Raw genomic sequence first — 12,122 nt, forward strand, 5'->3', positions numbered from 1 at the left:
CTGTTTTCATAAAGAATGCTTTGGAAAAATCAACATGATACAAGATTGGTGCAGAAACAAACGCTGTCTTCAAAGATTCAAAAGCAACTTTGGCTTCTTGATTCCATTGGAGTTTGTCTTTACAAGTCAAACATGTAAGTGGAGTTGCAACTCGAGAGAAGTCTTTGATGAAGATCCGAAAGTAGTTGGCAAATTCCAAAAAACATTAGACTTTTCTTACCGTTTTTGGGATCTTCCAGTCTATAATAGTTTGAACTTTCTTAGGATCCATCATAAGTCCATCATTTGAAATGATGTAACTTAAGAAATCGACTTGATTAGTGTGGAATACACACTTTTCTATCTTGGCATAGAGTCTTGCATCTCTTAATTTTTGTAACACATGACAAACATGAAGTTCATGTTCTTCTAGATTCTTAGAATAGATCAAGATGTCGTCTAGATAACAGACTATAAAATTGTCCAAAAACTCTTGAAAAACATCATTCATTAGATGTTGAAAAGCTGCTGGTACATTTATAAGTCCAAAAGGCATGAAGTTGTATTCAAAATATCCATACCTAGTTCGAAACGCAGTCTTCTATTCATCTCCTTCTTTGATGCATACTAGATTGTATGCTCCTCAATGATCTATTTTTGTATAGATCTTAGCTTGATTCAGTTGATCAAAAAGTCTAGATATTAAAGCTAGTGGATACCTATTCTTGATGGTAATCTTGTTGAGTCCTCGATAATCAATACACATCCACAATGATCCATCTTTTTTCTTCACAAATAGAATTGGAGCTCCTACCGGAGATTTAGAATGGTGTATGAAATTCTTGGCTAGATTTTCTTGAATATACTCATTGAGTTCAGCCAACTTATTTTGTGATAAACTAAAGATTGGTTCGAATGGCGGTTGTGCTCCATCTTGAAGGTCAATTGAGCAATCATAGGGACGATGTTCCGGGAGTGTATCCGCTGTCGTGTTGTAACACGAGTATACAGTGAAAATAAAAAGAAAGGGGAATTTTATTAATATTCAGTTACCTCGAATATTGGGAGCATCGACCAACTCCTATACAAATACTGAGTGGCCAAGTTCAGTCATCCCGTTACAGTCATTCGGGGCATACTGAAATGCTCCATTCAATTCCAATAACAGGAGTCAGGAGGAAGAGAAGGACCAATTCACACGACGGGTTCGAAGAGCCAATTGGATCTAATTTCGAGAATCCAATCCGGGTCCTCTTACCCAATATGAGACCTGAATTGGCCGGGCAACCCAATGCAGACTCAATTACGAGAACATCCAGGTTATTACGGGCATCTTACCCAATATGGAACCTGAATTGATCGGGCGACTCAATGTGGTCCCGATTATGGGGTTTCGATTCTATTTCGGGCTGTCCTATTCTCTGTGCCGTTTCAGTGAACGTTGTTTTCGGTAAAAGGATCTCTTAAAGGTAAAAACGGGGGGAGAAAAGCTCTGACGGCGAGAGCCAATTTCAGATCTAAGCCTTGATGGCGAGAGCCAATTTCGGATCCAAGACGGAAGATTGAAGAAATTCAGAGGACAAGGTTAAGAGAGAGAGTTTTTTTTGGTGGGGGGGGTTTTTTTTTTTTTTTTTTTTTTTTTTTTTTTTTTTTTTTCTAGGAATCGGGGGGAGCTAGTTTTCAAGCTTTTGCAAGGTTACTAGTTCGGTTTTCATTGGAGATTTTTGAAGATCAAGGGGATTAGAGAGAGGAGCTTCATGCTTCGGATTGGGGAAGAAAAGACATAGAATTTGGATTTTTCTTCTTCGTAGAGTTTTGGGAAGACTGAGGCAATCGCTGCTGAAGTCAGTATTGTAATGGTGAATCCAGATTTTTAATGAAGTGGGTTTGAATACTCTTGACTGTTTTATGAAATCGAGTTACGTCTGTGATTGAAGGATTAAAAGGGTGTCTATAGGATTGAGTATGCGCAGTGAATGAAATTTATTGGGTTAATCTAATAAGATAGTCAGTGGATACAAGATCGTAAGTACAAAGCGGTATTGAAGATTAATAGTTTGGATTATTCAGGGTTCTCTATAACATCTAGAGACCTACCGACTGGGGCAAAAAGGACTTCGACAAGCAGTCGAAGAGCATCCGTATAGATTTACGGTACATTGTTGCAGTCGTTTATATTCCAGCAGTCAAAAACTGATAGACTGCTTGAATATCGGCGAATCTCCATACTACCTTCTACAGCTAGACGCCCAGCGCGTTCTCGACCAGGAAAGCACGTAATACGACAAAAAGTGGTGAACTCGACGTGAAAGCTTGAGGTAGAAGGTATTGGATTTTGGTTGATTTTATCTTTATTTTTATGGAAAACGAAAATGAAAATTTTGAAGGATTTTTGGGAGGAGTTTCTGGTGGGGAGTCTTCTAAAGGATAAGGTATGGACATGGATCCATCTATTGCTAGTTTGTTTCAAGCCTTCTCATTGTCAATGCAAAAACAGCAAAGCAATGATCGAAAAGAAGCTTTGGCAACCAAAGCATTGCAAGCAATGGTCAATAAAATTGATCAATTTGATGGGAGGAATATTTCAAGGTACTTAAGATGTTATGTTCGTGAAATGGAATTAAATCGGATTTTTGAGAAGAAAATGGTTGCACTATTTGGACTTGCCACGATATCGAAGATAAGGGACCACATTACATCGATTACGGATCATTATGGGAATTCATGGAAGGATTTTTTACATACATTGAAAGATGAATATTTCTTAGAAGATGCTGATCGCGTTACTAAGAAGCTGTTTCTGGAATGGATTGAACGGCCCAATAAGAATTTGCAAGCAACAGAGCTACTAAGGGAATTTGAGAGGCAATACTCTCAATTATCGAAGGTAGAAAAATTGACATTGGAGCCGAACAAAGTTGATCTATTTCTTCAAGCTGCTGATGGAGAATTACAAGAGAAATTAGAACCCCTTCTTGAAGACAAAGAAGAAGATGAAGGATTGACAACGAAGTGGAAGAACGTTGAAGATGCGGTGGGGTTGCTTACAAAAAGAGAAAGGAGGAAGGATAGGAGCAATATTCCGAAAACAGTACAAGCACCCAAAGCTCCAATACGTACAACACCACCAACAATGCCTACAGTTCAACCTTCGACATCCTTGTCAAAGAAAGCAGATATGGATATAGAAGAAATTATACGAGGAATGCGAGATCTTCAAATCAAATTGGCAAGACTTGAAGAGAATACTTCTATAAACAATTCGAAGAATGTTTCAAAACAAGGATATGTACAAAGATGCATTTGGTGTGATGATGCTTCACACACTAGAAAAGATTGCAATGAATTTAATAATATGATACGGCAGGGAATTATTTGCTGGAAAGATGGGAAGATAGCATTGAAAGGTAGGGAGGATCTTCTTCAAACCAATTTTGGCAAGGGAGGAATGAGAGCATTGGTTCAAGATTACTTAAAAGAGTATGAAACAATAGCACGAGAAAGTGCAAGTTATGGTGCTAGAGTAGATGATGACCTTGGTGGAAGTATAGAAATTAGTGAGTTTTGGGCTTCTACCATTTCTACAAAGCAAGAAGGGAAATTACCTCAAGAAGCATTATTGAGGACTGCAGCTACAATACGAGGTGCAACAAGTTGGGAGGATCCTGTTGAGTCTCTTTCAATTCATGCATATATTGCTAAGAGCCAACATGAAGCTTTGATGGAAGAAAAAAGACGAGGAAATTTTGATGATACTAGAGAAGGAAATCTTTTAAAAGGCAAACTCGAGGAGACAAGGCTCGGGAAGCAGCTTCATAAGAATTGCCTGTAAAGGATACCTCAGCATCATTGGGAGAAAAAACAACGGAGACAAAAGATAAGGGCAAATCAATTGCTTATAAGCTACTTTCTGACATTGAAGCGGCAACAAATTTGAAAGGGGTGTTGGAAGAACGTATATTAAATGTTAAGGTGGAATTCACATTGAAAGAAGTTTTGGGAATTGCAAAGAAGGAGTTTCATGATGTTATCATTGACAACATTAAGCAAAAGAGGCAATTAATGGGCGAAACTGGAATGAGTCATGCTATTGATGCAAGAATATATAAAGATGAAGAAGAGATTGATATTGGTTACAAGCAACCAACAAATGAAAAGAATGGGTATAATCAGTGAGTACGTTTCACAAATTCTAGTGACAAGAGAATGGAAACTTTGAGCCATTATACTCGAAAGCATTGGGCAAGGGCAACTACTGAGGTATTGGTGAAGGTAGGAGATATAGAAGAACCAATAGTTGCTTTGGTCGACCATGGTTCTGAAATAAATCTCATGTCTAAAGATCTTTATAAGAAGCAAAAATGGCCAATTGATATGGAACATGGATGGACAATACGAGCAGCTAATAACACACGGGGCGAATTATATGGAGCTTGTCCAGATGTCAAAATTCGGATTGGGGATGTTGCGACAGAGCAACATTTCTTCGTTCAAGATACAACATCTTATCCGTTGATTTTAGGACAACCTTATATCACCACAACACGGATGGAAACAAAAGTACTTGATGATGGTTCTGCTTATGCAAGGGTACGGAGCGAAGATGGGAGGAAAGATGTACAATTTCTGACAGTACCTGCTAACCATGAACGGAATCGAGATAGGTTGAGGGAGAAACCATTGTCAAAGATTGTTGAAGGATTTAAGGATTTTGGGGAGGTACCACTGTGAAGCGAGATTATGGAGGTACAAAAGAGGAGGTACTCTCCGAAGATGAAGGTGCCTTTGATGCGAGTTTTATTGGTATATTGGAAAATGGAAATATTATGTATAAGAAAGTTGATGATTTTAAAAGAAAAGAAAGAAAAAGATTATATAACATTCAAAGACAATTACGTAAGATAGGTACAATGGAAGATGATGAGAGGATTTTGGGTGTTTATGAAGAAAATGGGCTAGAAGATTCATTGGAATTGATTACATCTATTGGGTTAGGGGATAATGATAAGATTGTTGAGATTCATTCGAGAGAGGTTTATACCATGCTTGAATCTTTTCAAGCACCAGAAGTCACAGTAGAGACGAGATATAAAACGGCAGATAAGAAGGTAAAGCCTGTTGCCGGACCATTACCAGAGGATTCTAAAGAACAAATGGGAGAAGCATCAAAAGAAGCAAGTTTAAGAGATCCAATGAGTATTGGACATCAGTTTACTAAAGAGACTTTTGAAGAATTGAAGATTGGTTGTGATGGTTCTTTATTGCCGGAGGAAATTACTTGCTTCAAAAAGATGTTGGCTAAACAAGGTAGATCGTTTGCCTTCGAATCTCATGAAATTGGGTATGTGGATCCAAATATTGTAACACCTATGGTTATCTTCACTATACCGCATGTACCTTGGAATCTAAGACCGATTCCAGTATTGAGGGCACATTTACCTAAATTGGTGGAACTATTAAAAGAAAATATAAAGATGAAAATATTGGAACCCTCATTTGCACCGTATTCTAGTCGATGGTTTACGGTACCTAAGAAGAATGGGTTACTATGGTTTATTCAAGATATGCAACCGGTGAATGCAGTAACTGTCAAGAATGTAGGAATTGGACCTATTGTGGATGAATTTGTTGAGGCGTTTATAGAAAGGGCGATCTATTCAATGGGTGACTTGTATTCAGGTTATGATCAATTTCAACTTGCCGAAGGAAGTAGAGATATGACAACGATGAGGACACCACTTGGATTGGTTAGAATGTGCACTCTTCTTCAAGGCACGACTAACTCAGTTGCGCATATGTTGAATGGGATGAATAAGGTATTGAGAGATTTTATTCCGGAAAAGACTATGCCTTTTCTGGATGATGTTCCCATAAAAGGAAGCAGAGAAGGAGACAAGGATGAAACTTTAGATAAGAGGGGATGTCTCAAATATGTTGTTGATCATATACAAGATTGTGAAAAGATTTTAACTCGGCTTGGAGAAGTTCATCTTACATTATTGGATATGAAGTCCATATTTTGAGTACGAGAGGTTGTGATTGTTGGACATTTATGTAGATCTTACGGAAGAAAACCAGATCTGACTAAAGTTGATGCAATTAGAAGGATGAAAGAGGACTGTGATTCTTTAACAGAGGTTCTCAGGTTTTTGGGTGCATGTGTATTTTATCGAATCTGGATCCCTCATTTTGCTGACATAGTGAATCCATTATATGAACTGTTATGCAAGGGTTACCAATTTAAATGTAAAGAAAGGAATATTCAGGTAATGCAAAGATTGAAGAAATTATTGATGTCACCTCCAATATTAAGGAAGGATGATTATAAGTACAATAGACCAGTGATTCTTATTGTGGACGCTAGTCCAATTGCCATTGAATGGAGTGTGGGTCAAGATGATTCAAGTGGAAATAGATTTGCAGTTCGATTTGGAGCTAAATTTTTAAGTATTCGTCAGCATACATATTCGCAAGTCAAAAGAGAACTTTGGAGAGTTGTTTCGGCTATGAAAGCTGAAAAGGACTATTTGATTGAGGCAGTAGTAGTAATTGAAACAGATTGCTTGCCATTGCTTGGAATGATTACTAACTGTTCAACGCCAGATATTGCAATGTTGAGATGGATTGCTTATATTAAGTCACTAAATCTTGAATTTAAGCATGTTACTGGGAAAGACAATTTAGTAGCAGACATGCTATCTCAAGCAAGATACGAGAGGGAGGACGAAAAGGTTGAAGACATTGATGATGTCGGATTGAAATTCTATTCAATATCAAATCTCAACAAAGAAGACAAGCTATTTCTTGAAGAATCTTATGAAGGAGAATTATTGGATATTGGTCATTATTTGAATACCTTGACTAAGTAGGAGAATTGGTCTACAGAAAAATTCAAATAAATAAGAAAAAAAGCATATGGATTTTTACTTCGAGATGGATTCTTATGGAAGAGACCGAAGAAAGGAATTGGGATGCCACAACGAGTGATAGGCAAAAGGGAAGAAAAATTGAAATTATTAAAGGAGTTTCATGATAGTTTATGGGCAAGGCATAGAGGAATCTGGGCTACTTTTGCTAAACTCAAGGAACGATATTGGTGGAAAAATATGTATCGAGATGTGCTCTCATTTGTAGAGTCATGTGAAATCTGTCAGTCGTATTCTAATATCCGACATCGAGATGGTCTTCATCCTACGTATCCTCTGGCTATTCATTTTAAATGGGTTGTTGATTTGGTTATTATGCCGGTTGGGTTATGGCAGATGAGATATTTGGTTTTAGCTTGTGAAGATTTATCAAATCAAGTAGAAGGAAGAGTATTGTGGACAAAATCTACAGAGGGGATTTGTAGGTTTTTGCTTGAAGATGTCATTTGCCATTACGGGTGCGTAGGAAAAACCACTGCAGATCGTGGAGAATTAAATGCACAAGAAGCTCGTAAGTTCTTTGAAAGATGTGGAGTTAATATATCACTGACTACTGCTTATAATCCAGAAGGGAATGCAAAAAGCGAACGTGGTCACTCACCGATTGTGAAAGCATTGGTTAAAGCTTATAATGGGAAAGTTAAAAAGTGGCCACGGCTTTTGTCATTTGCATTATGGGCTGATCGAACAACACATAGTTCGGTGACAGGATATATGCCAGTAGAACTTATGACAGGTCAAAAACCAATTATGCCGATTGAAGAAAAGGTACTTACTTGGAGTATGCTACCATGGGAAGATGGATTGATAAGAGAAGAACTTCTGGCTATTAGGATTCGACAATTGGAGCAAAGAACGGAAGATGTCCAGATAGCATTGGAAAGGTTAAAAAGAGCAAGGTTACAAAACAAGGTGCGATTCGATAAGTAACATCGATTGAGACCAAAAGCAATCGAGGAAGGTGACTGGGTACTTGTTTATGACAATAGTCTGGATAATCAACATAGTACTTTGCGGAAATTCTCAAAACGTTGGTTTGGACCATATGTTGTAACAACTGTTCATGATAATGCGACTTACTCATTACGGGAGTTAGATGGTACAAAATTGAAAATACCAATTGCAGGGAAGCGAGTAAAAATATTTAAACGAAGACACGCAGAGATGAATATGGAAGACCTTAATGAAGGTACAGAGATTCCGCAGCAAGAAGATGAAAGTGATATGAATAATGAAGGTGACGAAGACGAACTGGACAAAGACGTAGGGGATATATTCTGAATCAAACAGCAATTGGGTAAATTGGTGCATACCGGAGGATGCACAGGTTCAGAGGGGGTAGATGTCGTGTTGTAACACGAGTATACAGTGAAAATAAAAAGAAAGGGGAATTTTATTAATATTCAGTTACCTCGAATATTGGGAGCATTGACCAACTCCATTACAAATACTGAGTGGTCAGGTTCAGTGACTCCGTTACAGTCAGCCGGGGCATACTGAAATGCCCCGTTCGATTCCAATAACGGGAGTCAGCAGGAAGAGAAGGACCAATTCACACGACGGGTTCGAAGAGCCAATTGGATCCAATTTCGAGAATCCAATCCGGATCCTCTTACCCAATATGAGACCTGAATTGGCCGAGCAACCCAATGCAGACCCAATGACGGGAACATCTAGGTTATTACGGATATCTTACCCAATATGGAACCTGAATTGATCGGGCGACTCAATGTGGTCCCGATTACGGGGTTTTGATTCTGTTTCAGGCTGTCCTGTTCTTTGTGCCGTTTCAGGGAACGTTGTTTTCAGTAAAAAGATCTCTTAAAGGTAAAAACGGGGGGAGAAAAGCTCTGACGGCGAGAGCCAATTTCAGATCTAAGCCTTGATGGCGAGAGCCAATTCCGGATCCAAGACGGAAGATTGAAGAAATTCAGAGGATAAGGTTAGGAGAGAGTTTTTTTTGGTGGGGGGTTTTTTTTTTTTTTTTTTTTTTTTTTTTTTTTTTTTTCTAGGAATCGGGGGGAGCTAGTTTTCAAGCTTTTGCAAGGTTATTAGTTCGGTTTTCATTGGAGGTTTTTGAAGAGCAAGGAGATTAGAGAGAGGAGCTTTATGCTTCGGGTCGGGGAAGGAAAGACATAGAATTTGGATTTTTCTTCTTCGTAGAGTTTTGGGAAGACTGAGGTAATCGCTGTTGAAGTCAATATTGTTATGGTGAATCGAGATTTTTAATGAAGTGGGTTTGAATACTCTTGACTGTTTTATGAAATCGAGTTACGTCTGTGATTGAAGGATGAAAAGGGTGTCTATAGGATTGAGTATGCGCAATGAATGAAATTTATTGGGTTAATCTAATAAGACAGTCAGTGGATATAAGATCGTAAGTACAAAGCGGTATTGAAGATTAACAGTTTGGGTTGTACGGGGTTCTTTCTAACATCTAGAGACCTACCGACTGGGGCAAAAAGGACTTCGACAAGCAGTCGAAGAGCATCCATATAGATTTACGGTACATTGTTGCAGTCGTTTATATTCCAGCAGTCAAAACTGATAGACTGCTTGACTATCGGCGAATCTCCATACTACCTTCTACAGCTAGACGCCCGGCGCATTTTCGAGCTGGAAAGCACTTAATACGACACCGCATTCTTTTTTTCAAATACATCTTGAAATTCTTGATATTGGCTTGGAATGCCACTTGAAGGCTTTTCACTAATAGAAACAGGTGTGGCATAAATAATATATGGTGATTCTTTCATAGCAACATGCAAGAAAGCTTTTGCACTTATAAATATGGGTTTAATTGAACTGGACTTATGACTCTCTACTTGATTAACTACACTATTACTTATACTTTTAGAGAAAGTAAGAGTTTGGGAGATCCAATCTATTTGAGGGTTGTATTTTTTTAACCACGATAAACCTAAAATGACTGGATTAGAGGGAGATCTAATGATATTAAATACTACAAAACTATTATGACTATTGATTATTACTTCTATAGCAAGGATTTCGTGAGTAATATCTCCAGAAGACAATAGACGACCATCTATGACTTCTACATGAACAGGTTTAGTTTTCTTTACTAAAGATATGCTATGTCTTTTAGTAAATTCTTCATCTAAAAAACACGCTCAGGCTCCTGAATCTAACAAGGCAGAGACTTTGTAATGTTTAGGTCCTAAAATAATATTTAATATAAAACAAGGAGAGGGCTCTGAGGAGAGAATAGGACCTTTACTAGATGTTGTGCAAGGTTCTAGCCGCACGGTCCCTATTGTAGCTGGACAAACTTGTTTTCTGACATATTGTCTTCTTTCACAGCCATACTCCTCATTTTGTGATTGCATCATTTCTTTGGACAATGTTGAGCAGTGTGCTTTAGTTCTCTATAATATAAACATAATCCTTCTTGACGACAACGAGTATTTTCTAGCTCAGTAAGAGGTTTAAAATGTACTGCATCAATTTGCATATCCTCTACTTTCGAAGGTATGTGTTGAAGAAGTGTTGGTGTTGCCATTGAATTATAGTAACGTTGAGGTCCACTTGTATGGTTCTCAGATCGGAATTCAAAAAGGTGATTGTCGCACTTTACAGCAAAGTCAATTGTTTGACTCAATGTTTGAAGATCAGGTAATTTGAGCATTAATTTTTTTACCTCATATTGTAATCTGTAGAGAAATTGGCTAATAAGTGCAGCATCATCCCACTTAATATCAGTTGTAAGTTATCAAAATTGTAAAGCATATAACGTTACTGATCGAATGCCTTGTCGTAAAATATGGATCTTATTGGTTGCAACACGAATTGCATCATGTTCTCCATACATGGATCGAAACTCCGTCAAAAAAGCCTTTAGATTATCTAATATTGGATCTCGTCGTTCAAGAAAAGATGAAAACCATGATAGTGCTGAATCTGAAAGAAGTGTACCAATGAATCTAACTTGCGATCTTGGAGTTGGATAGCTTTGGGATTGAAGTTCAATCACAAGTTGCACTTGATTGATAAATCCTTGAAACTTGGATGTGGTGCCATCAAACTTCTTGGGTAGGGCAATTCTTTATTCTCTAATATTTGAAGGGCGTTCCACCATACGAGAAAGGACATGGTTTGGTGTAGATGTTAGAGCAGCTCCAACCATTTCTGTATCTTCACTTCCTGCCAATCTTGTTGCTCCTTGTGGTGGTAAATTGAGTTGATGCATCGCAAGCATTAACTCTCTTAATTGCTCTTATATTTGTGCCATTGCACTCTTCATTTCAGCAAGTTCTGCCATGATAATACTTAGAAGAGAGAAGATGTCTAATATCGCTCAAGACAAATAGAAGAGGCGACTTGAGAATAAAAAAAATACTAAGGATAATATCAGTTTAGAAGAGGGTAATCCGTAACTTCTAATATGCTTATATCTTATCAAGAAAAAGGGATAATCTACTCTTAATCAAGATTAGACAAAGCTCTGATATTATAGGTGTACTCTTATCAATCAGTCAAGGACAAGAACTCAATGAAAAAACAATTCAGACAGGTGAGCCTTCACTCAAAGAGAGGTAACAAAATATATATAAACAAGTATATATATTGAAAGAGAAACTGGAATGGCTATTGCCAAAAGATAAGAAAACTAGAGACCCTTGAAACTAGACTAGAAGTAAGAAAGAAGTTGACAAGAGTGAAGAAGCCTTCTTTCTTATCTCTATATATACTATCTAACTAAGGGCTACGTGGTGACGTTCTATAGGACCTCCAATATGTGTTGACTTTGTAGGACACATGCCTTGACTTACAAGGCAAGTTTTTCTACGTGTAGGCCACAAAGTTAGCTTGATCTTCAAGCTAACAACATGTGTGGTACATGGTCAACTTGTTGACCATGTTTCTAATCCAAAAAGTCAATTAAAGACACCTATGAAGTCAAAGCAGCATCTATGAAGCTTCTAAAAAGCTTCTATTTTAAATACTATAGAATAAACTTATTTTTACTTACTTTTACTTACATCTACCTATTTGTATATATAATTACTAGCTTACATGATTATGTCCATGACACTAACTTTTTAATTGGCCTCAAAATTTTCATACATATTTATAAGTAACACACCAATATAATGTCCAAAATTCATCAATATACACATTACAAAACTCAAGAAACCTTCAAATTTATAAATACATTTTTATTTTTCAAAATTTTAATCAACCAAGAACATTATAAAT

Source organism: Physcomitrium patens, chromosome 12 (genome assembly GCF_059467195.1).
Source record: "Physcomitrium patens ecotype Gransden chromosome 12, ASM5946719v1, whole genome shotgun sequence".
Classification (NCBI taxonomy): Eukaryota; Viridiplantae; Streptophyta; class Bryopsida; order Funariales; family Funariaceae; genus Physcomitrium; species Physcomitrium patens.